We start from the raw sequence: 26,638 nt of genomic DNA, 5'->3' as shown, positions 1-26,638 counted from the left end.
TAGGCACAAACTATTCTACTCAAGCTCATCCCTGTGCTGTCCAACTCCCTCTTGCAAAACTTGAACAGTATCTTCGCCTTTCATCCCTCTCTCTGAATTTCTGATACAACCTTAACTTATCATTCTTCCTTTTTTTCCTGTTGTACTTTTCCATTTCCTCCCTATTTCCCTACCTCCCTCCTTCCTTTCACCTCTCCCTCTTATCTTTTTTCTCTCCTGTTTCATTCTTTCCCTCTTCATTTTTTTCGTTTTCCTCCGCTCAAATCTTCGCTCATTCCAGCCCTTTAATTTTTTTTCTTATATTATCATTTTATTTTACTTTCGTCTTACGTCTCTTTTTTTTTCTCCTTTTTCATTCTTTCCTCTTTTTTTTCATTTTTCTGTTTACTTTTTCGTTCCTTCTATCCTTTTCCATTTTCCTTTGCATATTTTCATCTTTTTTTGTTTCCTCCATCTCTGCTTTTTTGTATTCTCTTCCCTCCTTCTCTCTCCATCCTTCCATTTTTCCTTATCTCTTTACAGCCCAACCAGCTCTGTGAGGGAAGAAGGATTGAGGAAAAGAAAGAAATAAGGGGAAGGAGGAAATGTAGAAATCCTTCGTCTGTATTTTGCGTCTTCCTGTGACAAACTCTCTCATGAGGGGAGTAACAAGGCGCCTTTTTAACATTAACTGAATACTCTTTTGGCATTTTCAGCGAGTTGTTATTTTCATTGTTATTTTGTCATTTCCTTCCTTCCTGGTTTTTCCTTCCTTTCTTCCTGTTATTTCCTTCCTTCCTTCCTGTTATTTCCCTCCTTCCTTCCTGTTAGCTCCTTCCTTCGTGACATTCCCTTCCTCCTTTCCTTCCTTCCTTCGTGATATTTCCTTCCTTCCTACCTTCCTTTCCTTCCTTTTCTCACTCCTTCCTTCCTGCTATTTCCTCATCTACAACATATAATAAGTGTTTCTATCTCTAAAGTAACCTTACTCATAATTAAGTACTAAAGCAATATACAAAACCATAACAAACCAAAGCAAAACCAACCACACACACAAACTATAACAAGGATATAATAATGTGCAAAAAGAGAACAAAGGTAAAAAAAGAAAACATGGGAAAGGAGAGAGAACATCGGCCACTCAAGGACAGACAAGAGGAAAACCACGAAGGGGAGACTGAGGTGAAGGGTAAGAAGAGAAGGGGAAGAGAAGGGAAAGAGATTAATGTTAGGAAGAAAGGAACAGGAGAGGAGAGGTGAAGGGGGAAGGAAGGGAAAGCAGAGAAGGGAAGGGAAGGAAAATAATGTGAAAAAGAAAGGAAGGGACGGGATAGGAAAGGAGAGGTGAAGGGGGAAGGAATGGAAAGAAGAGAAAGGAAGGGAAGGAATAGAAGAAAGAGATGAAGGAGAGAAAGAAGAGAAGGGAAGGGAAGGAATAACACAGAGAAAAGGTAAAGGAAGGCGATGAAGATGAAAGAAAGAAACAAGAAAGGAGAGGAAAATAAAAAGAGTGAGAAAATGGCAGAGCAGGAAATGAAAGGAAAAACACAAAGGGAACAGGTAAAGAAAGAAGATGAAAGGAAGGAGAGGTAAAGGACGAAGGAATAGAAAGATAAAAATGAAGAGAATGAAAGGAGGAATAACACAGAGGGAAGAGGTAATAAAAGACGAAATGAAGAAAAAACTAGACCAACACGCCCCAAAGAGTTCAATACGAGACCACTCAATCATTCGTTAAGTTACAGAATAGTGCATCGTTACTCTTTACACTCATCACCTTTAACCTTCAATAAACGAAGAGAAAGAGAATCACGCAAGAGGAGTTCCTAAGCATCGGGGAAGCACAGGAGGAGGAGGAGCGGTTCATTGAGGTAAGAGGAATTGAAGGCGATGACCCAGACAGGTGTGTTCCGCATCCAGGTATGAATTGCTGTACTCACCTCCTCCTGTGTGTGCTGAGACGCTCGCTCTGAAAGGGAAACACAGGTAAATTATTATTGTTTTTTTTATTATTATTGTTGTTAGTGTTGTTGTTTTTGTTGTTGTTGATGTTTTTGTTCATGATCTTTTTCTTTTCCATTACTGTTCCTATTCTTTTTTCTTGTTTTTATTTTTCTTCTTCTTCTTGTTGATGTTTGTTTATGTTGATGTGGTTGTTGTTGATGTTACTGTCGTTATTGTTGTTACTACTACTACCACTACTACTACTACTACTACTACTACTACTACTACTACTACTACTACTACACTAACTACCACTACAAGAATCTAAGTATAATATGAATCAGAAAAGAATAAATATAATAATGGCAATAATTAGAAAAGGGAGAATGTGAAATTGATATAGATTTTCATCCTTGTAAAAAAAATTCGTTCCTCCTTTCCCTTCCTTCCATCCTCTTCCTCCTTCTCCTCCTCCTCTTCCTCTTCCTCCTCCTCTTCCTCTTCCTCTCCCTCCTTTTATCTTCGTCTTATTAGCGTGTTAATTATCATCAAATTTATTTATCTTCATCTTCATCAATCATCTCCTTCCCTCCCTCCCTTCCTCCATGTTTTCCCTCCTCCTCTCTTCCTCTTTTTTATTTTCGTTTTTTTTATAATTTTTTTTCGCCTTTCTCTTTCTTCCTTTTTTTTTATTTTCTTTTTTTTTTATTTACACAGACACTTGGTTACATCAGGGCCTAGTACCTATAACATTACATTATATGGCGGCACTAGTTTGTAGGCTAAAGGGAACATAGTTGGTATCCCCTATCTGAAAGCCTAACCTGTTCACAAATTGTTCAGCCACTGGTTCACAAACAGTTTATATTGTTGCCGGTGTGTGAACTGCTGAGGCAGCTGACCGGACGCAAGGAGACAGTTCCATATATGCACGTAAGTGTTTATAAACTGCCTCTGGTAGTGAGTCGTCCGGCATCGCTGTACCACCAGAGCCGTGGGTGCCGCCTCCGCTGACCGGGTGTTGGCTGTCACCTCCCGCTCCGGCTGGCGCAGCGTCCTCAGGTGCTCCACTCCCTCCTGCTGTATTTTGTACAGAGTGGTGAGGCCGACCACGTCTCGCCGGTGTTGGAGGGTCTGCAGGGTCGGTAGGTGCTCCGGTTGTCGATCCGTGATGATCCTCCACGCCCTCTCCTGGATCTTGTCGAGGAGCGCGAGATGGGTACTTTTTCCATTTCCTTCATATTTCCCTCCTTCTTCCCTTCCTTTCACTTCTCCCTCTCCCTCCTTCCTTTATTTTTTTTTCTCCTCCTCCATTCTTTTCCTCTTTTCTTTTTCATTTTCCTCTTTTCAAATCTCTTCTCCTTCTTTCTCTTTCCGTTTTGTTTCTTATAGTTGTCCCCTCTTCTCTCTCTCTCTCTCTCTCTCTCTCTCTCTCTCTCTCTCTCTCTCTCTCTCTCTCTCTCTCTCTCTCTCCATTTGTTTTTTTTTGTTAGTTTCTGTATTTTCGTCTTTTTCCCTTCCTTTTCCATTTCCTCCATATATCCTTTCCTTTCTCCTCTCCCTTTCCCTCCTTTCTTTGTTTTCTCTCTCCTCCATTTTCTCCCTCTTTTCTTTCTCTCCTTCTCTTCATTTTTCTCCATTTTCCTTCCTTTCTGTATTTTTCTCTCCTTCATTCTTTCCCGCTTTCTTTTCTTTCCTTCTCTGTTCCCTTCTTCGCTCCTTCCATTCCTCTCATTTTCTTCCTTTTATTTCTTATTGTATAGTGTTTATCTCCTTCCTTTACTTCCCTCCTCTGTCTGTTTTCGTTTCTCTCTCCTCCTTACCCTCCTTCCTCTTAGTTTCCTTCATTCTCTCTTTCCTCCTATATATTTCCCTCCTTCATTCCTCTCTCTCTCTCTCTCTCTCTCTCTCTCTCTCTCTCTCTCTCTCTCCTTCCTTTCCATGCCTACCTATTCCATTCTTTCCTCCTCCTCCTCCTCCTATTTCCTCTTTCTTCCCCTCCATCAATCTTTCCTTCATTATCCTCCCTCCTTTCTCCAATTTCCTCCCTTTCCTCCCTCTCCCTTCCTCTTCTCAGTTTTCCCCCTTCCCTTCCCCTCTTCCTCCCCTCTTCCCTTCCTGCCACTCATTTCCTCTTTTTCTCTTTCCTCCCCCCTCTTCCTCCTCTCATTTCACGCTCGTTTTAATCTCTCTCTCTCTCTCTCTCTCTCTCTCTCTCTCTCTCTCTCTCTCTCTCTCTCTCTCTCTCTCTCTCTCTCTCTCTCTCTCTCTCTCTCTCTCTCTCCTCATTTCTTATCTTCTCTCCTTCATTCCTTCCAAATTGTCTTCTTTCCTCCATTTTCCCTTAATCCTTCCTCACCACTAATCCCTCCTTTCTCTCCCTCCTCCTTCCTCTCCTCCTCCACCTCCTCACCTTCCTTCCTTCTCCTCCTCTTCTTCCCTTCTACTTTATTTCGTACCCAATCCATCTCTCTCTCTCTCTCTCTCTCTCTCTCTCTCTCTCTCTCTCTCTCTCTCTCTCTCTCTCTCTCTCTCTCTCTCTCTCTCTCTCTCTCTCATTACTTAATACAGACTAATTGCTTTGTTTTGACACTAGGCCTATTGTCTCCTTTTCTTGGTGTGTTTCAAGACCTATTCATCATCTTCATCTTTTTCTTCATCTTTTTCTTCTTCCTTTTCTTCTTCCTTTTCTTCTTCCTTTTCTTCTTCCTTTTCTTCTTCCTTTTCTTCTTCGTCTTCTTTTTCTTCCGTCTTCTTTTTCTTCCGTCTTCTTTTTCTTCGTCTTCTTTTTCTTCGTCTTCTTTTTCTTCGTCTTCTTTTTCTTCGTCCTCTTTTTCTTCTTCTTTGTCTCGTATTTATTCTGTTTATTCATCTTGTTCTTCTTTTATACTCATCTTTCTTCTCCTCCTCCTCTTTTTTCTCCTACAATATAGTTCCTTCCTCCTCTCATTATCCTCCTCCTCCTCCTCCTCCTCCTCCTCCTCCTCCTCCTTCTCTTCTCCCTACTCCAACACCTCTTTTCACACTTCCCTTCTTTTTCTTCTTCTTCTTCTTTTTCTTCCTGCCTCTCCTCTTCTTCCTCCTCTTCCTCCTTCGTTATTGCTCTCCGTACTTATTCTCATTTTTTTCCTCTTCTCTCTCCATTTTCCTCTTCATTCCTCTTGCCACTCCGTCTTCATTCCGTCCAAGGTGGTTTTCTTTCTCCTCTTTTTCCTCTTCCTCTTCTTCCCTTGCCTCCTCCTCCTCCTCCTCCTCCTCCTCCTCCTCTTGTTTGTGTTCTCTTAGTCCTTCTTCATTACAGTCTTCCTCCCTTTTTCTTACCTCCTCCTCCTCCTCCTCCTCCTCCTCCTCCTCCTCCCTGTATTTGCCACGTCCTGTCTCCCTCTATCATACTTCGACTTTATTTTCTTCTTTTTTTCCCTCCTCCTCCTCCTCCTCCTCCTCCTCCTCCTCCTCCTTCGCCACCTTCTCCTCGCTTCTTATCTTTCCGCTCTAACTTTCTCCACCTTCCTCCTCCACCTCCTCCATTCTTCTCCTTCTCCTTCTCCTTCTGCTTCTTCTTTTTCTGCTTCTCCTTCTTCTTCTTCTTCTTCTCCTTCTCCTTCTGCTTCTGCGTCTGCTACTGCTGCTTCTTCTTCTTCGTCTTCTTTGTCTTTTTCTTTTTCTCCTCCTCCTACCGTCGCCCTCACACTTCGCACCTGCTCCTCGGCTTTATTCTTCCTCCTGTCGTCGTATCCTCAAGAAGGCGTTTGATTCAGTGCAACGCGAGCCACTCTGGGATCTCCTGCGACCCCACGGGATTCCTGCAAGGACCGTTGGCCTATTGACTGGCCTGCACTTCGGGACTGAGAGTGGTGTGAGGTGTGTGTGGGTGGAAGGGGGGCGGTGGTTCGGCGTCTTCTCCGTGAACGTGGGAGTGAGGCAGGGCTGTATCCTTGCCCCATCGGTTTTTAACACTTGTATGGACTGGGTACTAGGCAGAGTTGTGTATGGACAGGGTACTAGGCAGAGTTGTGTATGGACAGGGTACTAGGCAGAGTTTTGTATGGACAGGGTACTAGGCAGAGTTATGTATGGAGTGGGTACTAGGCAGAGTTGTGTATGGACAGGGTACTAGGCAGAGTTGTGTATGGACAGGGTACTAGGCAGAGTTGTGTATGGAGTGGGTACTAGGCAGAGTTGTGTATGGACAGGGTACTAGGCAGAGTTGTGTATGGAGTGGGTACTAGGCAGAGTTGTGTAAGGACAGGGTCATCGTGGAGCATCTGCCAGCAAAACCAGGGTCAATGTTCTTGTTTTTGCCGATGATGCAGTAGTCCTGGCGGCGTCGCTGGAGGCTACGGTGATGGCTCTCGAGGCACTGCACGAAGGGGTAAATCGATTAGAACTTTGTCTCGAGTTGACGCCTTTGCGAACTAAGTGCCTTCGCGGAGTCAAGGGATATCGCTGGAATGCCTGTGTGTCAAACCGGCGATTACTCGTGAGGGTGAACCAAGGCAACCTGCTTAGTCCGTCATCGTCAACACCAGCTATAAAGGCCGACGCTGATTACCGGGTGGTTACTGTAAGGCAATCCCGAGCAGCCTGAGCAAGTCACTGGGAACTCCCGCGGGGCAATGGGAGCGGGAAGGCGCCTGTGGGATGAGCCCTGGGGGGAAGGCGAGGCGACGCGAGTGACGCCGATGATTGATTGATGTTCTCCTTTTTCTCCCTCCTCACCTCCGTCATCGCCCTCCCCTCCCCTCCTCCTCCCCTCTCTTCCCTCCCCAGCTACTAATCAGTATCACCTCTCTCCCTCTTCTACCTCGTCACCTTTCTTCTCCTCTCCTCTCTTTTTATCTCCCTTCCCCTCCCTCTCCGCTTACAATCCATCATCATCCCATCCCCATTGTGTTTCCTCCTTTCTCTCTCTCTCTCTCTCTCTCTCTCTCTCTCTCTCTCTCTCTCTCTCTCTCTCTCTCTCTCTCTCTCTCTCTCTCTCTCTCTCTCTCTCTCTCTCTCTCTCTCTCTCTCTCTCTCTCTCTCTCTCTCTTTCTCTCTCTCTCTCTCTCTCTCTCTCTCTCTCTCTCTCTCTCTCTCTCTCTCTCTCTCTCTCTCTCTCTCTCTCTCTCTCTCTCTCTCTCTCTCTCTCTCTCTCTCTCTCTCTCTCTCTCTCTCTCTCTCTCTCTCTCTCTCTCTCTCTCTCTCTCTCTCTCAATATAACAGCCTATACCCTCTTTTTTACCCTTTTTCCTCCCCTTCCTTCTACTTCCTTTCCTTCCCTTCTCCCTTTCCCTCTCTCTCCCCTTCTGTCACCTCTCCTCTCTCTTCCTCCCACCCCATACACCTTTTCTTCCTTATTTTTTACTTTCCCTTCCCTCCACTTCATTCCAACTTCCTTTCCCTTTCCATCTTTTCCTTCCTACTCCTTTCTCCTCTCTTCCTCTTCTAAATTACCACCCCATCCCTCTTTCTTCCTTCCCTTTCTTCATCTCCTAATCCTCTTCCCCTCTTCCCCTTCTCTCTTCTTACCTATCCTTCCTCTCCCTATCTTTCCTTTCCTTCACTTCCTTCCTTACCCTCCTACCCTTTCTCTCCCTATCTTTCCTTCTATTCCTTCCCTTCCTTCCCTTCTCCCTACCCATCCTTCCTCTCCCTACCTTCCCTTCCCTTCTCACACCCTCCTCGCCCCTCATTTTCTCTCCCTTCTGGATCGTTTGTACGCATCAGGGCTCATCTTAAAGCCATTAGTGTTAATTATAAGGCAGGGATGACTTTGCGGGGTAACTATGATGGTGTGTTGTTAGCGTTTTTTTTTTCTAGTTAGCATTTTTTTTGTGTGTGTGTGTGTGTAAAGAATGTGTTTGTTGTTTGTGTTGTTTTTTGTTTGTTTGTTGTTTGTGGGTTTTTAAGGGTGTAATTAGGGTGTTGGTTATGTTTTTTTAATGAATGTTTTTTTTTGTTGTTGTTGTTTTCGAGTTTATATTTTTGAGTGTTTTTTTTTTGTTTGTTTTATGTTCGTTAAGCTCCTTTCCTGTATCTTCCTTGTTGTGTATGTTTGTGTCGGTGTGTCTATGTATGTATGTGTATGTATGTGTGTATATAGTGTTTACCAGTGTCTGTGTGTATGTATGTATGTATGTATGTATGTATGTATGTTTCCAGCGTTATATAATCTACCTTTCGCCCACTTCCTCCACACCATTACAATTATCATCAATCAACACGCCGCCACGCAAAGGTGTAATCAAATCATTTATCTCATTGCAATTAACTCAACATTCAGCCTCACCTCGTCACGCGTCTTATTACTGTCTACCTTTCTTCCATTTCTTTATCCTCCTTTATCACAATTACTATTATTAGCAGACCAACACTGCAGCTCGTAAAGGCGTGTCATTTTTAATCTCCGGCTACATGGTGACTTGGCGCACGCAGGGTCGTTTCTGTACAAGACAACCCTGAGTGGAGGAGACCAGGGGGACGCCCACGTAACTCATGGACACCGTTGCCAGATTATCGTACTCAGAACATAGTATTTACCAGTGTTTGACGCATAAGTATTGCCACGAAACATCAGAAATTAACTATTTTAACGGTAAATATAAATGAATCTAGTTATTGGGGCTCACGAGACAATTTCTGGGTCGGAAGTTGGTAAATATAAGAGGCTGAGTACGACAATCTGGCAACGCAGCTCATGGGTGGGGCAAGTCGAAGAAACATCAGGAATTAATTATTTTAACGGTAAATGTAAATGAATCTCGTTATTGGGGCCCACGAGACAGTTTCTGGGTCGGAAGTTGGTATATATAAGAGGCTGAGTACGACAATCTGGCAACGTTGCTCATGGGTGGGGCAAGTTGACTGATGTTGCCGGGAGGGACTTGGGATAGACGCCCTGTCCATCTCAAGTCCCTCCTTCCCTTCCCTCCACTTCCTTCCAACTCCCTTTCCCTTTCCATCTTTCCCTTCCTATTCCTTTCTCCTCTCTCCCTCTTCCAAATTACCACCCCATCCCTCTTCTTCCTTCCAACTCCCTTTCCCTTTCCATCTTTCCCTTCCTATTCCTTTCTCCTCTCTCCCTCTTCCAAATTACCACCCCATCCCTCTTTCTTCCTTCCCTTCTTCATCTCCTTCCACTCCTCTTCCCTTCCCCTCTTCCCCATCTCTCTTCTTACCTATCCTTCCTCTCCCTATTTTTCCTTTCCTTCCCTCGCTTCCTTACCCTCCTACCCCTCCTCTTCCTATCTTTCCTTCCCTTCCCTCACTTCCTTTCACCCTCCTTCCCCCTTCCCCCTCTCTCCCTACCCATTCTTCCTCTCCCTACCTTCCCTTCCCTCCCTTCCTTTCACCCTCCTTCCCCCTTCCCCCTCTCTCCCTACCCATCCTTCCTCTCCCTAACTGGAAGTGGAAGGTTGCTCGGAAGGACAGGCGGTATAGTTTGAGCGGCGAGTGAATGAAACGACGCGCACCCGGATGTATGTTCCCTTATTAGTTAGTTTATCATTACAATTATTAAGAAACGCCAAAGCTCGCAAAGGTGTAATGAATCCCTTCCTGATGCCACACTTCCATTCCTGTCCCTTCCCTTCTTGTATACCCCATTCCTTCTTCTTCCTCCATTCCTTCTTCTTCCTTTACGTTCCCTTCCCTATGCATTATGTTCCCTTCCTTCTCTTCCCTTCGCTCAGTTTACAAGCATATTCAGTCCCTTCCTGATGCCACACTTCCATTCCTGTCCCTTCCCTTCTTGTATTCCTCATTCCTACTTCTTCCTTAATTTACTCTCCCTTCCCTCTGCATTATGCTCCCTTCCGTCTCTTCCCTTCGCTCAATTTACTCGCATATTCAGTCTCATCTTGCCATGCGTTTTATTACAGTCTACCTCCTTCCATTTCTTTACCGTCCTTCATCACCATTACTATGTAGCAGACTAACACTACAGTTCGCAAAGGTAAGTCACTTTTCGTCATTTTTCATCCATTCATTCATTCATCTTATTTTCAGTTTCTCTTCAATCCCATATTTTCATTTTGTCATACGTTTTATCGTCTCTCTTGTATCTTCCTGTCACCTGTCTCTGTTGTATCTTCCTTTCTTCAAGTCATTTTTCATCATTATTCATCCACTTATTCATCTTATTTTCAGTTTCTCTTCAATCCCATATTTTCATTTTGTCAAACGTTTTATCGTCTCTCTTGTATCTTTCGTCATTTTTCATAATTTTCATCCATTTATTCATTCATCTTATTTATCATCTCTCTTGTATCTCCCTGTCACCCGTCTCTGTTGTATCTCCCTTTCTTCAAGTCATTTTTCATCATTTTTCATCCATTTATTCATTCATCTTATTTTCCGTTTCTCTTCAATCCCATATTTTCATTTTGTCAAACGTTTTATCGTCTCTCTTGTATCTCAAAGTCTTCTGTCTCTGTTGTATCTCCCTTTCTTCATGTCATTTTTCATCATTTTTCATCCACTTATTCATCTTATTTTCCGTTTCTCTTCAATCCCATATTTTCATTTTGTCATGCGTTTTATCATCTCTCTTGTATCTCAAAGTCTTCTGTCTCTGTTGTATCTCCCTTTCTTCGTCATTTTTCATAATTTTTCATCCATTTATTCATTCATCTTATTTTCAGTTTCTCTTCAATCCCATATTTTCATTTTGTCAAACGTTTTATCATCTCTCTCGTATCTCCCTCTCACCTGTCTTTGTTGTATCTCCCTTTCTTCGTCATTTTTCATCATTTTTCATCCATTTATTCATTCATCTTATTTTCCGTTTCTCTTCAATCCCATATTTTCATTTTGTCAAACGTTTTATCGTCTCTCTTGTATCTCAAAGTCTTCTGTCTCTTTTGTATCTCCCTTTCTTCGTCATTTTTCATAATTTTTCATCCACTTATTCATCTTATTTTCCGTTTCTCTTCAATCCCATATTTTCATTTTGTCATACGTTTTATCATCTCTCTTGTATCTCCAAGTCTTCTGTCTCTGTTGTATCTCCCTTTCTTCGTCATTTTTCATAATTTTTCATCCATTTATTCATTCATCTTATTTTCCGTTTCTCTTCAATCCCATATTTTCATTTTCTCATACGTTTTATCATCTCTCTAGTATCTCACTCTCACCTGTCTTTTTGTATCTCCTTTCTTCGTCATTTTCATCATTATTCATCCACTTATTCATCTTATTTTCAGTTTCTCTTCAATCCCATATTTTCATTTTGTCAAACGTTTTATCGTCTCTCTTGTATCTCAAAGTCTTCTGTCTCTGTTGTATCTCCCTTTCTTCGTCATTTTTCATAATTTTTCATCCATTTATTCATTCATCTTATTTTCAGTTTCTCTTCAATCCCATATTTTCATTTTGTCAAACGTTTTATCATCTCTCTTGTATCTCAAAGTCTTCTGTCTCTGTTGTATCTCCTTTTCTTCCACTTCGTTATCCTCCTATATAATCCTCCTATTACAATTATCACATTACTTCACGACAGCTCACAAAGGTACGTCAATTTTCATCCATCTATTTATCTTATTCATTTCGTTATTTATTCAATCTCATGCGTCTTATCATCTCTTCCTTCTTACCTTCCTTTATCTTCCTTCCAATTCTTTATCTTTCTTTCATTACCATTACAATTATATCTAGGCGTGTCATTAACTCATATACAATCTACTCTTGCTAAGTTTCCAGCGTGTTATTACCTTCTACCTTCCTTCAGTTTCTATGCCATTCCTTCCACCACCATCACAATTACCCGCCATTCTTCTCACTTATCATCAGCTCCGTAATTTAGTCGTCGGCCAGGCTCGTTATCGCTCGTTTGTGTCGTCCAGCGTTATCGCCTTTGCCTCTAATCACCCCCTGTCAGCTTCTCTCTTTCACCCTCACGGCAAGATACACACCGCGCTGTTTGTCTGTCTGTGTGTTTTCTTTTATGTTCCCTCCCTTGTAATCATGCCTGGGTACTCTTTCTTGCTTTTTAATTCGTCCGAGTTGTTTTCCTTTTAATTATGTTTTAACGACAGAGAAAGAGGGATACACATACAGACAGACACATGGAAGGGCGAAGACACATATTGACAGACAGACACAGACAGAGAGACAGATATAAAAAGACACAGACAAATTAAAAGACAAACGCATATCTAGAGAAACAGACATACAAACAGACAGACAAATACACGAAAACAGTGAATGAGAAAAAAAGAAAGAACGAAGCAGAAAAAGAGAAAGCATTAAAGTGAAAAAAGAAAATAAACGAATATAAAGAAAGAACAAATAAGAGAAACTCGCCAAGCAAAAAATAAAGGAATAAGTAAAAACAGAGAAAAAAAAAACAGAACATTAGACAGTGAATAAGGGAAAAGATGAATCAATAAAACAGAAAAAAGATAAAACCAGACAGTGAATAAGATAATAATTGACAGAATGAAAGAGAAAAAAAAAGAACAAATAGTGCATAAGGGAATAAAGGAAGGAAAGAAACAGAAAACCAAAAAAAAAAACATTACAGTGAATAAGAGAATAAAGAAATGAATACAGCAAAAAAAAAGGTAAAATTAGACAGCGAAAAGAGGAACAAATGAAAAAATGAAAGAAAAAAAGGAGAGAATAGGGGAGTTAAGAATGAAAAAAAGGAAAAACACGAGAACGATAGACAGTAAAAAGGAAAACAAAATGACGAATAAAACAAAGAAAGATAAAATTTGCGAATGAGTAAATGAAGGAAATAAAGGAAACAAAAGATAAAATTAGTAACGAAAGAATAATGAAACGAAGGTAACAGAAAAAAAAAGGCAGAAAAGAGATAAAATTAAACACTGAAAGAGTAAATAAGGGAAAAGAAGAAAACAAAAAGAAAAGATAAAATTAGTAACAAAAGAGAATCATGGAACGAAAATAGAAAAAAAAGACAAAAAAGATAAAATTAAACAGTGAAAGAGTAAATAAGGGAAATGAAGGAAACGAAAGAAGAGATAAAATTAATAACGAAAGAGAATAATGGAACGAAAATAGGAAAAAAGACAAAAAAAGGACAAAATTAGACACTGAAAGAGTAAATAAAGAAAATGAAGAAAAAAAGAAAAGATAAAATTAGTAACAAAAGAGAATCATGGAACGAAAATAGAAAAAAAGAAAAAAAGATAAAATAGAACAAAAAAAGGTAAAAAAATGAATGAAGGAAACGAAAGAAAAGATAAAATTAATAACGAAAGAGAATAATGGAACGAAAATAGGAAAAAAGACAAAAAAAGGACAAAATTAAACACTGAAAGAGTAATTAAAGAAAATGAAGGAAACGAAAGAAAAGATAAAATTAATAACGAAAGAGAATAATGGAACGAAAATAGAAAACAAAACGAAAAAAGATAAAATTAATTAAAAAAAAAAATAAATAAAGAAAAAAAAAAAAAAAAAAAAATAAAAAAAATAAAAAAAAAAATAATGGAACGAAAATAGGAAAAAAGACAAAAAAAGGACAAAATTAAACACTGAAAGAGTAAATAAAGAAAATGAAGGAAACGAAAGAAAAGATAAAATTAAACACTGAAAGAGTAAATAAAGAAAATGAAGGAAACGAAAGAAAAGATAAAATTAATAACGAAAGAGAATAATGGAACGAAGATAAAAAGATAAAAAGACAGAAAAAAAGATACAATTAGACAGTGAATGAATGAATGTATGAGCGGGGCATTGCGTGTTATTCCCCCGGCTACTGATGGGAAGGGAGGGTCAGGGTGGATCATGGTGGACTACAGAAAAAAAAAGAAAAAAAAAGAATGATAAAAAAAGTTGGTGATGAACATAAAGGGATTTTTTTTTTCTCTCTCTCTCTCTCTCTCTCTCTCTCTCTCTCTCTCTCTCTCTCTCTCTCTCTCTCTCTCTCTCTCACTCTCTAGCGATGGCTAGAGAGAGATAGAGAGAGAGAGAGAGAGAGAGAGAGAGAGAGAGAGAGAGAGAGAGAGAGAGAATAAATGACAGTAAATGAATAAATAAAGGAAGAAGTGAAACAGAAAAACACAAAATTAATGCCATAATGTAAGAATGAAAGAGTAAGAATGAGAAAACACAAGAACCTTAGAATATAGTGAATAAGGGAAGAACTAAATGAAGGAAAGAGAAATAAACAAAACATTAGACAGTGAAAAGTGGATAAATGAACGTGTGAAGCAGAAAAAAAACGAAAAATATACATGTGAAAAAGTGAACAACGAGACAGAGAAAAACACATTAGACAGTGAATAAAGTAATGAATGAAAGAAAAAAAAACAATATGGAACCTTGAAAAACTATAAAAAAAAATGAGTGAAGCAGAAAAAAACTGGAAATTAGTAAAAAAATGGAAAAATGAGCGAATTACATAAAAAAAACACACAAAACAACATTAGACAGAAAATAAGGAAATAAAAAAATGACTACAAATGGGAAGGTTGGCATAATAATAAAAAAATACACTAGCCAAAATAAAACAAATGATAATAAAAGCGCAAATAAAAAATGGAAAAGTTAACAATGATAGAGGAAGAGAAAATAAAGTAAATAAAACAAATAATAAAAAAAATCATCTCCTTCCCTTTCCTTTTAATTAATTTCCCTTTCTTCCCTTTTCTTCCTTTTATTTAACTTTCCTTCAACTTCCCTTCTTTCCTTTCTCTTCTTTTTATCTAACTTTCCTTCTATTTCCTTTCCTTCCCTTCTCTTCCTTCTATTTCCTTTCCTTCCCTTCTCTTCCTTTTATTTACCTTTCCTTCTATTTCCCTTCCTTCCCTTCTCTTTCTTTTATTTAACTTCCTTTCTATTTCCTTTCCTACCCTTCTCTTCCTTTTATTTAACTTCCCTTCAATTTCTCTTCCTTCCCTTCTCTTCCATTTATTTAACTCTCCTTCTATTTCCTTCCCTTCTCCTCCTTTATTTATCTCTCCTTCAAATTCCTTTCCTTCCCTTTATTTACCTTTCCTTCTATTTCCCTTCTTTTCCTTTTATTTAACTTTCCTTCAATTTCCTTTTCTTACCCCCCTCCTTCTATTTCCTTTATCTTTGTTTTTTCCATATTCTTTTTTTTCTTTGTTTCATTCATGTTTTCTCTCAGTGCATGCGTGTTATTTCCCGAGCATAGGAAAGGAACAAAAGGGATGGGAAGAGAAACTAGGAGGAAAAAAGGAAGAAAATGAAGAGGAAAAAGGAAGGGAAGAGGATATTGTAAAACGGAGGGCAGGTTAGCATAAGAGGAAGACGATTTGAACTCTTAGAACCGTCTTCTCAACCCCTCCGGCGCCCAAGCACACACATTTGACAAGGCTTTCGTAGGGGTTATGGGCCTTTCCAGGGGGTAGTTTAATGACCCTGGTGATAGTCTGACCCTTCTTCTAAACCCCGAACCCCCAGAAAACAATCTCTTGAATCCGACTGATCATGTTTTCGTTCTTTGCTAATAGTTGATGCGGGTGTTGGTAGCGTCTTAGAATGCCCCCCTTAAGCCTTGCCGCCTCGGGGAGCAGGGTGAACTAAGCTAATCTGTGCTCCCTCCTTTATCTAACTTAATTGCCTTCAAGAGGGGCGGAGCGAGACACCTCTTAACACCTACTTTGATTACTTTTTAGACTTTCATTTAATTTTATTTCCTGTTTTTTTGCCCCCTAGCTTCTTTTCCCATCGCTTTCGTTCATTTACCGTGCCTTCCCATCCCCTCTCTTCCCCTCTCTTTTCTTCCTTTTCTTTATATTTCCTTTCATTTACTTCCCTTCCCTTCCCTTCTTTCTCCTTACATTTCCTTCAATTTATTTTCTTTACCTACTCCTTTCCTTTTGTGTGTGTGTCTGGCACTTGAACTTTCTTTTGGCAATGAATTAGGATTATTCGTTAGACGTTCCTTGCTATGCCCCAAAGTTGAAACCAAGCGGTGATCATTGCCAAGTCCCTATTTAGAGATGCAGGAACTTCACCTCTGTTGCTAGGAGAGTGAACAGAGGAGTATAGAGTTTAGAGAAACTGCATTAACACAGTGAAAATATTCCATAATGAACACCATTGAGTGCCGGGGCTGCGGCGTCAGATATTGGCCGCAGGAGTGGCCTCTGACGCTGTGACCTTTTAACTCATCAGTGGCGTAGTTGGTTTGCTGCCCTGACTTCTACTCAGAAGGCCCGGGTTCGATCCCCGGCACTTAGCGGTGTTCATTATGGAGTATAGAGTTGTATCATCAGCATATGAAATAAGCCTATTTTCGAGGTTAATACCCAAGTCAGAAATAAAAATGTTAAAAAATAAAGGTCCAAAGACACTGCCCTGAGGAACACCAGAAACAACAGGCAGCGAAGCAGAGCAGCACCATCAACAACCACACACTGTAAGCGATTAGTTAAAAATTCGTTAAAAATACTGAGATGACTTCCACCAATACCAAGGAGTTGTAGTTTATAAATTCGAGCCCAATGATTCACAACATCAAAAGCAAAACTAAAATCAATAGCAACAACTCGAGACTCCTGCCCACGATCCAAAGAAGACTGCAGGTTTATTTCCTTCCCTTCCCTCTCATTTTCTTTCTTTCCAATGCCTTCCCTTCCTTTCCTTTTCATTTCATTTCATTTTTTCATCCTCCTTTCTTCCTTTGACTTCCTTCCCTTTCATCTCTTTCCGTTCCCTTTCACTTCCTTCCCTTCTCTTCCTTTACTTTCCCTTTATTTCCTTTCCTTGCCTCTCCTTTTACTTTTCTGTTTGTTTTGCCCGTCTTTTTTTTCCTTTTGTCTTTCTCTTACTTTCTCCTCCTATCCTTTTCACTCCTTTCCCATCCTTTTGTTCCTTTCCCATGCCATCCCTTCCCTTCCCTTTCTTTTCTTTCCTTCTCATTTCCTACCCTTCCCTTTCATTTATTTACCTTCCCTTTAATTTCCTTCCCTTCCCTTTAATTTCCTTCCCTTCCCTTTAATTTCCTTCCCTTCCCTTTAATTTCCTTCCCTTCCCTTTAATTTCCTTCCCTTTAATTTCCTTCCCTTCCCTTTAATTTCCTTCCCTTCCCTTTAATTTCCTTCCCTTTAATTTCCTTCCCTTCCCTTTAATTTCCTTCCCTTCCCTTTAATTTCCTTCCCTTCCCTTTAATTTCCTTCCCTTCCCTTTAATTTCCTTCCCTTCCCTTTAATTTCCTTCCCTTCCCTTTAATTTCCTTCCCTTCCCTTTAATTTCCTTCCCTTCCCTTTAATTTCCTACCCTTCCTTTTCATTTATCTCCCTTCCCTTTCATTCTTCACTCATGTCTCCCCCCCCCCTTCCCTTTAATTTCCTTCCCTTCCCTTTCATTTCCTTCCCTTCCCTTTAATTTCCTACCTTCCCTTCCTTCTCTTTACCTTTCATTCCATTTCCTTCCTTTACCTCCCCTTTTTCTTTGTTATCCTTGTATTCTCTTGAAGTGTCTTTTGATAGAGAAAAATGAAAATATGAAAATACTGAGCTGTGTCCTTTGGTGTAGAAAGTGAAACAAAAGTATTGAACTCCTTCCATTGATATATGAAAATGAAACGAGAAGATACTGAACTATTTCCTTTGATAGAGAAATAGTGAAACGGAGAGGAATAAATGACTGGACAGATAAGACGAAAGGAGTGTATGAAAGGGGAGGCGGTGGCGGAGTAGTTAGCGTGACGGCGCCAAGTCCAGGAGGACGAGGTTTTGCGTCCCGCCCGGTGCCACAAGCTGGGATTTTTCAGTGACCGCCGAGTGGCCGAGACTGCCCACATACTGTCCTAAAGACCACCTATCAAACCAGACTCTAGATACTCTCCCTAAAAGAGAGGGTCAAGGATGAGTTTCGGGGGGCAGCAAAAGGAAAAGGAAGAAAGCAGAAAGCATGGCAGAAAGGAAGGAGGATATGAAGGAAAGGTAAAAAATTAAGGAACGTGAGAAAGATGAGAGGAAGGAGAATATGAAGAGAAAAGGTAAGAAGTGAGGAAACAGGAAGATAAGAGGAAGGCTAAAGGAAAATAAAAGAAAGACGAATAAGAAGGAGACATAAGAAATGAGGAAAAGAGTGGGTGGATAAAACTTTCTCCTTTGATGTAAGAGAGAAAACGAAACGGAAAAAAGGAAAAGAAAGAGTTACCATTGCCAAGGTTGCTATTTTTTGAAAAGGGAGGAAAGGAAAAGGGAAGGAACACGTCTAGCGTTAAAAAGTCAGAATTGAGGAGAGAGGGAAAGAAGCTACACACACACACACACACACACACACACACACACACACACACACACACACACACACACACCAACTCCTTTGAGGTTACCACAGAGAAAAAAAAACGATACGCTACTAAATTGGAAAATAATGAAAACTTTACCGTAGTTGAAAAGGAAGGAAACCGTCTATCGCACAGAAATTAGTGAGGAGATGAGAAAACGAACACACCAACCATAAGAAAAAAAGGCAACACTAACTAGACTTGAAAATAATGCAAACTCTACCGCAGTTGAAAAGTCACTTGTAGAAAAGGAAGGAAAGGCGATCTAGCACAAAATTTAGAGTAGAGAGATGAGAAAACCAACTCACTAACATTAAGAGAAAAAAAAGGGTGACGCTACGAAACTTGAAAATAATGAAAACAACCGTAGCTGAAAAGTCACTTGCAGAAAAGGAAGGAAACACTTTACTCCACAAACGCTCACGGCAAAAGAGAGAAGAAGAGAAAACAGACACGTTAACTACAAGAAAAAAAAAAAAAGGCAACACTGATAAACTGGAAAATGGAGAAAGTTACTGGTATTAAAACGTTACTGGTATTAAAAACGTTACTGGTATTAAAACGTTACTGGTATTAAAACGTAGCTGGTATTAAAAACGTTACTGGTATTTAAACGATACTGGTATTTAAACGTGACTGGTATTAAAACGTAACTGGTATTAAAACGTTACTGGTATTAAAACGTTACTGGTATTTAAACGATACTGGTATTTAAACGTTATTGGTATTAAAACGTTACTGGTATTAGAACGTTATTGGTATTAAAAACGTAACTGATATTAAAAACGTAACTGGTATCAAAAACGTAACTGGTATCAAAAACGTTACTGGTATTAAAACGTAACTGGTATTAAAACGTTACTGGTAGTAAAACGTTACTGGTATTAAAAACGTTACTGGTATTTAAACGATACTGGTATTTAAACGTTATTGGTATTAAAACGTTACTGGTATTAGAACGTTACTGGTATTAAAAACGTAACAGATATTAAAAACGTAACTGGTATTAAAAACGTTACTGGTATTTAAACGTTACTGGTATTAAAACGTTACTGGTACTAAAACGTTACTGGTATTAGAACGTTACTGGCATTAAAACGTAACTGGTATTAAAACGTTACTGGTATTAGAACGTTACTATTGTGAAGAAAGAAGGAGACACACCAACACAAAAAGCCACGGCAGGAGAGAGAAGAGAAAAACCCGAGACACTAACTACAAGACATAAAAGTGATGCTGCTGGACAGGAAAATAGAGATAACGTTACTGACACTGAAACGTTAGTAGAGAGGAGAAGGAAAACGCTCGACCACAGAAGCTCACGGCAGAAAGGAGAGACGAGAAAAAACAACACGCCGACTACAAAACAAAACAAAATATAACCCTTCTAAACAGAGAAATGAATATAACGTTTGCTATTGAAACGTTGCTAATGGGAAGAAAGTAGGGAAAAAAGGAAGCTCACGGCAGAAAAGAGAAGAAAAAAAAAAAACACCGACTACAAAACAAAACAAAATCACAACCCTACTAAACGGATAAATGAGTATAACGTTAGATATTGAAACGTTGCTAATGAGAAGAAAGAAGGAAAAAACGGGAGCTCACGGCAGAGAAAAGAGAGAAAAAACAACACACCGACTACAAAACAACAACAACAAAAATACAACCCTACTAAACAAATAAATGAATAAAACGTTAGATACTGAGACGTTACAAATGAGAAGAAAGAATGGAAAAAAAGAAACTCACGGTAGAAGGGAGAAGAGGAAACCGACACATTACCTACAAAAAGAAAAAGAAAAAGGCGACTAAGGCTACAAAACAGGATAATAAAAATAGGTTAGGTACTGTTGTTAATGAGCTTCGTTTTGGAGAAGGGAGGGAACACGGTTGAGTACAAAAAGGAACTGCAGTAGAGAGGAAAAAAAACAAGACACTACAAGAAACCAAACCGGGTAATATCGAAAAACGTTCTGTTGTTGAAAATATTACTGTAGTAGAAAAAGGGATGATCTAGCACCCAAAAAAATACATTGCAGTTTAAAAAGAAAAAAACGTAAAGATACTAAACAGGAAAAGATAGAAGAAAAAAAACGTTGTGAGGAGGAGGAGGAGGAGGAGGAGAACGAAGAAGAGAAGGAGGAGCAAGTGGAGGCATGGAGAGAGGGAGGAAGAGACAATAAGTATGAGGAAGTGGAGAAGTGTGAAGCGAGGAAGAGACAATTATATGGATGAGGAGGAGGAGAATAAGGAGAGATGTAGAAAGAAAGGAAGAAACGAATAAGGAAAAAGATGAAACAGAGATGTGAAGAGAGGAAGAAAGAGACAATGAGAAGGAGGAGGATGTAAGAAAAGGGAAGGAAATGAGGGGAAAAGGAGAGGAGGAGGAGGAGGAGGAGGAGGGATGGAGAAAGAGAGAAGAACGAATAGGGAGGAAAGTTTGGAAAGTTTCGTTTAGTCGGCGCAACATCTGTGGTCATATGGCGGAGAGAGACAGAAGGGGAAGGAATTATAGGAGAAAGGAACAGACCCCAGGAGACGGTACACAACCCCCGATTAATATCTGGTACCCATTTCCTGCTGGGTGGACAGGGGCGTAGGGTATCGGAAAAGCCGCCCAAATTTTTCCACTCCGCCCGGGAATCGAACCCGAGCTCTCTTGGTTGTGAGAATAGGGAGGAGGAGGAGGTGAAGTAGATAAGAAAAGAGAGGAAGAAAGATGACGAGGAGTAATAGGAGATGAAGTAAGAGAGAGGAAAAAGGAGAAAGGAGGAGGAGGAGAGATATGAGGAGAGGACGAAAGAACTAATGAGGAGGTGAAGTAAAGACAGTGAGAAGTAGGAGGAGGTGAAGAAAGGGAAGAAAGGGAACAAAATGAGGGGAAAGGAAAGAAGGAGGAGGAGGAGGAGGAGGAGGAGGAGGAGGAACGATGAAGAAAGAAAGGAAGACAGAATGAGGCGAAGTAGAGAAGTGGAGAAAGAGAGAGAAGGTGAAGTAAAGGAGAAGAATGAAAGGAAAATACAAAGTAAGGTCTCTGCAGTAAAGAAGAGAAAGAGAACAACCAATACACCAACACCAACCACCACTACGCAGAAAAAGGTTACTCCTATATTGGAAACTGAAGGAACTACCACCACCAACAGCAGTCCCAGGAGCCTCAACCCAGAGTACCCGCTTTGATGTGCTGCAGGAGGACACGAAAGAACCCTAATGACGTAATGGCAGGTAAAGGTAGATAATCTGGAGGGGCGTAAAAAGGGTCTGGCGCTATGAATATGGTGATTAACAGAGCGAGGGAGGGAGCAGTTGAGGTGTGGCTGCGGATATGTGGGTTCGTGTTTTGTTGGTATTCTGTTCTACTGTTGAGAAAGGCAGTGTGTGTGTGGGCGTGGGTGTGACCTGAAGTTCCCATTAGATTAGACAGAACTTCCCAAAAACAAGTGTGTGTGTGTGTGTGTGTGTGTGTGTGTGTGTGTGTGTGTGTGTGTGTGTGTGTGTGTGTGTGTGTGTGTGTGTGTGTGTGTGTGTGTTTACGTGTGTTGCCTAGTTCATGTGTGTGCGTGTGTGGGCGTGGGTGTGACCTGAAGTTCCCATTAGATTAGACAGAACTTACCAAAACCAACTGTGTGTGTGTGTGTGTTTGTGTTTGTACGTGTGTTGCCTAGTTCATGTGTGTGCGTGTGTGTGTGTGTGTGTGTGTGTGTGTGTGTGTGTGTGTGTGTGTTATTACAGCCATACATATTGAACGGTCTGATAAAACTATGAGCCGCAAAAGAGTAGGAGTGGATTGATAAGACGAGAGGAAGGAGGATATGAAGGAAATGAAAGTTCTGAAGGAAAACGGGTTTGGAAATACTTGAAGAGGATCGGACACGCCTGAGAACACGGACCTTGGTGATTATTATTGTTTCCTTTTCTTTTTTTGCCCTTAAGCTTTTTCCTCTCCTATAAAAAGAGGTGTGTGGGCGCGTGTGTGTGTCATAATGAGCACTTTCTGGAGAGCCTGACGGTCGTAAAAACATGGCAAAGAAGAGTCAAAGGCAAGGGCAGAGAGGGAGAGGGACGCGAGCCTGGGAGGATAAATGAAGCGAGAAAGGGAGACCGGGAGGTAGGGAGAGACGTATTGAGGAAGGGAGGAAGGAGGGAGGGCCGTAGATGAAGGGTGGAGGACGGGAGGAAAGGATATAGAGGAAGGGTGTAGGAAGGGAGAGACGTAGAGGAAGGGTGGAGAAAGAGAGGGACACAGAGGAAGGGTGGAGGGAGGGAGGGTCGCAGAGGGAGGGAGAAGGGAGACAGAGGGAGGATGAAGGTTTAATGAAGGAAAGGTAGGAGGGTATACGTGGGCAGAATGAGAAGAAAGAGAAGGGAATAAAATAAAAAACGAGAATAAGGGAATAAACCAAGATGAAAAATAAGAATAAAAAAATAAACAGATACATGAATGAGGGATGTTAAGAAAGAGGGAATAAGGAGGAAAAGATAAAAAGAAGCTGTAAAGTGAGGAAGAGAAGGGGGATGAGAAGGAGGTGAAGAAGGGATGTGGAGTGAGGGAAAAGAGAAAACGAGGGAAAAGGTGAAAAGTGGAGGACGAGGAGGAGGAGAAGAGATTTGGAGAGGGGAACAGAGATATAAATAAAGAGGAGGAGATGAAGGAAGTGTGGAGACAGGAAGAAAAAGAGGATAAAGAGGAGGAGGAGGAGGACAAGGAGGCATGGGGAGAGAGAGAGAGAGAGAGAGAGAGAGAGAGAGAGAGAGAGAGAGAGAGAGAGAGAGAGAGAGAGAGAGAGAGAGAGAGAGAGAGAGAGAGAGAGAGAGAGAGAGAGAGAGAGAGAGAGAGAGAGAGAGAGAGAGAGAGAGAGAGAGAGAGAGAGAGAGAATAAGAATAAGAGAGATTATATAAAAAAGATTTGTGTGTTTGTTAGCATCGTTTCAAACTTAGTCGTTCTTAAAAGATACAGAACACGTCCGTAGATTTTCATAGTCACTTTTTTCCTCCCAGTTTTTCTTCATCCACACTAATTTTACACACCATTTCTTAACCTATATAAAAAATGATTGGTAAATAAATAAACAAGTAACCGAATAATTGAAATTCACTGAGACAAAAAATAAGACATTCTCTCGTTTCCAGTTTTTTTTTTTCTTCGTATAATTTTCCAACTTTTTTTTTTTTACAGCAGGGGAAACAGGTCAAGGGCACTAAGACAAAAGAGCAACAATGATAACTTGAACTGCTTCCTTTACTGTAAAAAAAAAAAAACCCGCAAGGCGCCACTCCAAAAAAAAAAAAAAGAAAGAAAAAGAAAAAGGACAAAAGGCCACAAGAGGTCAATTTGTATTTCCTTCGATCTCACTTGCAATCAGTTCTACCTACGAGCTCCATCCAAAAACTATTCTTATTTGTGTTTTCCGTATCTACAATCGCTTTTTTTTATTATTCTATTTTATTTCCTTACCTTATATTCCTTATATCTTACGTGTGTTCAGTTTTACCTACGAGCTCCATCCAAAAACTAGTCTTATTTGTGCTCTCCGTATCTGCAATCGCTTTTTTTTTATTATTCTATTTCATTTTCTTACCTAACATTCCTGCTATCTTACCTGTGTTCAGTTTTACCTACGAGCTCCATCCAAAAACTAGTCTTATTTGTGCTCTCCGTATCTACAATCGCTTTTTTTTCATTATTCTATTTCATTTTCTTACCTAACATACCTGCTATCTTACCTGTGTTCTGTCTTACCTGCGTGCTCCAACCCTTTACCCACCCTTACTTACAATCAGTTCTACCTACGAGCTCCATCCAAAAACTAGTCTTATTTGTGTTCTGCGTATCTACAATCGCCTTTTTTTCATTATTCTATTTTATTTTCTTACCGCATATTCCTTCTATCTTACCTGTGTCCTGTCTTACCTGCGTGCTCCAACCCTTTACCCACTCTTCCTTCTGGTTTCCCTAGTTACCAATCGCCTTTTCCCACTGCTTTTTAACGTTTTCTTTCCTTTATTTCACCTTCAATCGATTTTGCCAAAGTCTCCACCTTTAAACTAATATTACCTGTGCTCTTCCTAATTACCAATAGCTACTTTTTTTTCAGTTCAACTCTTTATGTTTGCCTTTCCCTCCCTTTGTCTTACCTTCAATAAATTTTAACTGCATGCGTCATCTCTAACCTATCTTTATCAGTGCTTTCTCTACATATCACCTTCTCTTTGTTGTTTATTTGTACCTTTCTTTACCTTTATCTCACCTCTAATACATTTTATTTTCCTATACTTCACCTGAAATCAGTCTTACCAACGTACACAATCCCTAACCTATTTTTATATCTGCTCTCTCTTAGCACGGAGGCCTCATTGGTCTAGTAGTTAGCGTGCCTAGTTACGAGTCCGCGGGCATGGGTTTGAATACCATCCTCTATGTCTTAACTTACATCCTCTATACGTTTTAATTTCGCCTCATCTCTGCTTTTTCTTTCTACTCATCCTATTATTTTTTTTTTTAACACATGACCATTTTTGTTTTTACCTTTTATGGTTTTCCTTTTTCTTACCTTTAATCCACTCTACCTCCAGCCTCTCTACCCATAACTTATTCTACCCGTCCCCTTCTGATCGCAATTTCAACCCTATCTTTCCTATCGCAGTTTCCCCTTCAGTCGCGGCATTCGGTTTCCCATTTTCTAAGAGTACCGGAGTAGCGCCCGTTTTCTCCCGCGGGTAATAAAAGAAGACGGGAAGCTGCAATACCACCACAAGCCTTCCGTATATTGTATTGACGTGTTGCTTGTGTTCCCAGTGACTCCTTACCCCCACCTCTCTCTCTCTCTCTCTCTCTCTTTCAGGTTGATGTGACAAGATAGGTAGATATATAGATAGATTGAGAGAAAGAAAGAAAAAAGAGAGAAAGAAAGAAAGAAGGAGAGAATGAAAGAGAAAAGATGGAATGAAGAGATAGAAGAGAAAATTTGAAAGAAAAAAATGAAACAAAAAAAAAAGTAGAAAAAGCGAGAAAAAGCAACGAAAGAGAAAATGAGAAAGAAAAAAATAGAGAAAATAAAGAAAAAGAGAAGGAAAGAAAGATAGAAAACAGAGAATCAAGACAGCACAGACTCCATTTTCTTTGCCATTAACTTTCACTCTTTACATCACCATCATCACCACCATCATCATCATCTCAACGAAGGACGAAACAAAGAAGAAAGGAGATAAGAGAATTAGGAAGAGATGGAGTGGAAAAAATTATGACGTTATGAAAGAAGAAGAAAAGGAGGAGGAGGGAAAGAGAGGGAGGGAGGGAGGGAGGGAAGGAGAAGATGGTAATGTTATTGAATTTCCTTGCGTCATTACCTTTGCTTTATGCCATTAATTTCAATCGTGACGAGAGAGAGAGAGAGAGAGAGAGAGAGAGAGAGAGAGAGAGAGAGAGAGAGAGAGAGAGAGAGAGAGAGAGAGAGAGAGAGAGAGAGAGAGAGAGAGAGAGAGATTTACATAGATTTACATAGAAAATCAGGCCACACAGACCCCATGGTCCAGACTAGGTGGTCTGTCCACCTAAGTGTTTCTACATTAATTAGATGGCTCCAAAACGTTGCATTTCTACTCTAATTAATATTAAGTTCAAGGAAGTGACGGTCGAGCTTGCTTTTATAGGAGTCAATCGTGTTACACTGGACCACTGAAGGTGGGAGCTTATTCCATTCTCGCACTACAACGTTGGTGAAGAAAAATTTGGTGCAGTCTGAATTTACTTGTCTACATTTGAGTTTTATGCCATTGTTCCTCGTTCGCAAAGTGTCATCAATTATAAACAATTTTGATCTGTCAATATTCGTGAAACCATTAAGTATTTTAAAACTTTCGGTCAGTTTTCCTCGGAGGCGACGTTTCTCGAGAGAGAACATGTTAAGGGTGGAAAGTCTTTCTTCGTAGGATTTGTTGCGCAAGGAAGGGATCATTTTTGTTGCCCGACGCTGAACACCTTCTAATTTAGCAATATCCTTTGCATGGTGGAGATACCTAAACTGTACCGCATATTCCAAGTGGGGTCTGATTAAACTATTGTAGAGCGGAAGTATTACATCTTTATTCTTGAATAAAAAGTTTCATTTAATGAAGCCCAACATTCTGTTCGCTTTATTTGCTGCATCGATGCATTACTGTGAGAATTTGAGGTTTGACGCGATTTTGACACCCAGGTCCTTAACGCATTGAACGCTTTTGAGTTTAGCGCCGCGCATTTCGTAATCGAACTTCTTATTTTTTGTTCCAACTTGAAGGACCTGGCACCTGTCTACGTTAAAGGGCATCTCCCATTTATCCGACCAAGCTGAAATTTTGTGCAGATCCTCTTGGAGGCTTTGCCTGTCTTCGTCAGTGAGAACTGAGTTACCAATCTTTGTGTCGTCTGCAAATTTACTAATGCGATTATTGAGTCCAACATCCACGTCGTTGATGTAAATAATGAAGAGCACTGGCCCAAGAACAGAGCCCTGAGG

At 40.3% G+C, this 26,638-nt stretch overlaps 1 long non-coding RNA gene across 1 annotated transcript in view; it reads right to left on the bottom strand.

Moving 5' to 3' along the window:
• Positions 1-597: 597 nt before the first annotated feature.
• LOC127009891 (uncharacterized) overlaps positions 598-26,638 on the bottom strand; it is a 44,251-nt gene continuing 18,210 nt past the window's right edge. The window contains exon 3 of the long non-coding RNA XR_007762510.1: positions 598-1,948. This is a non-coding gene — a long non-coding RNA (uncharacterized LOC127009891). The remainder of the gene's footprint in view (positions 1,949-26,638) is intronic.

Source organism: Eriocheir sinensis, chromosome 42 (assembly GCF_024679095.1).
Source record: "Eriocheir sinensis breed Jianghai 21 chromosome 42, ASM2467909v1, whole genome shotgun sequence".
In the NCBI taxonomy this organism is placed as follows: domain Eukaryota; kingdom Metazoa; phylum Arthropoda; class Malacostraca; order Decapoda; family Varunidae; genus Eriocheir; species Eriocheir sinensis.
This window is presented reverse-complemented; position numbering and strand designations above follow the sequence as displayed.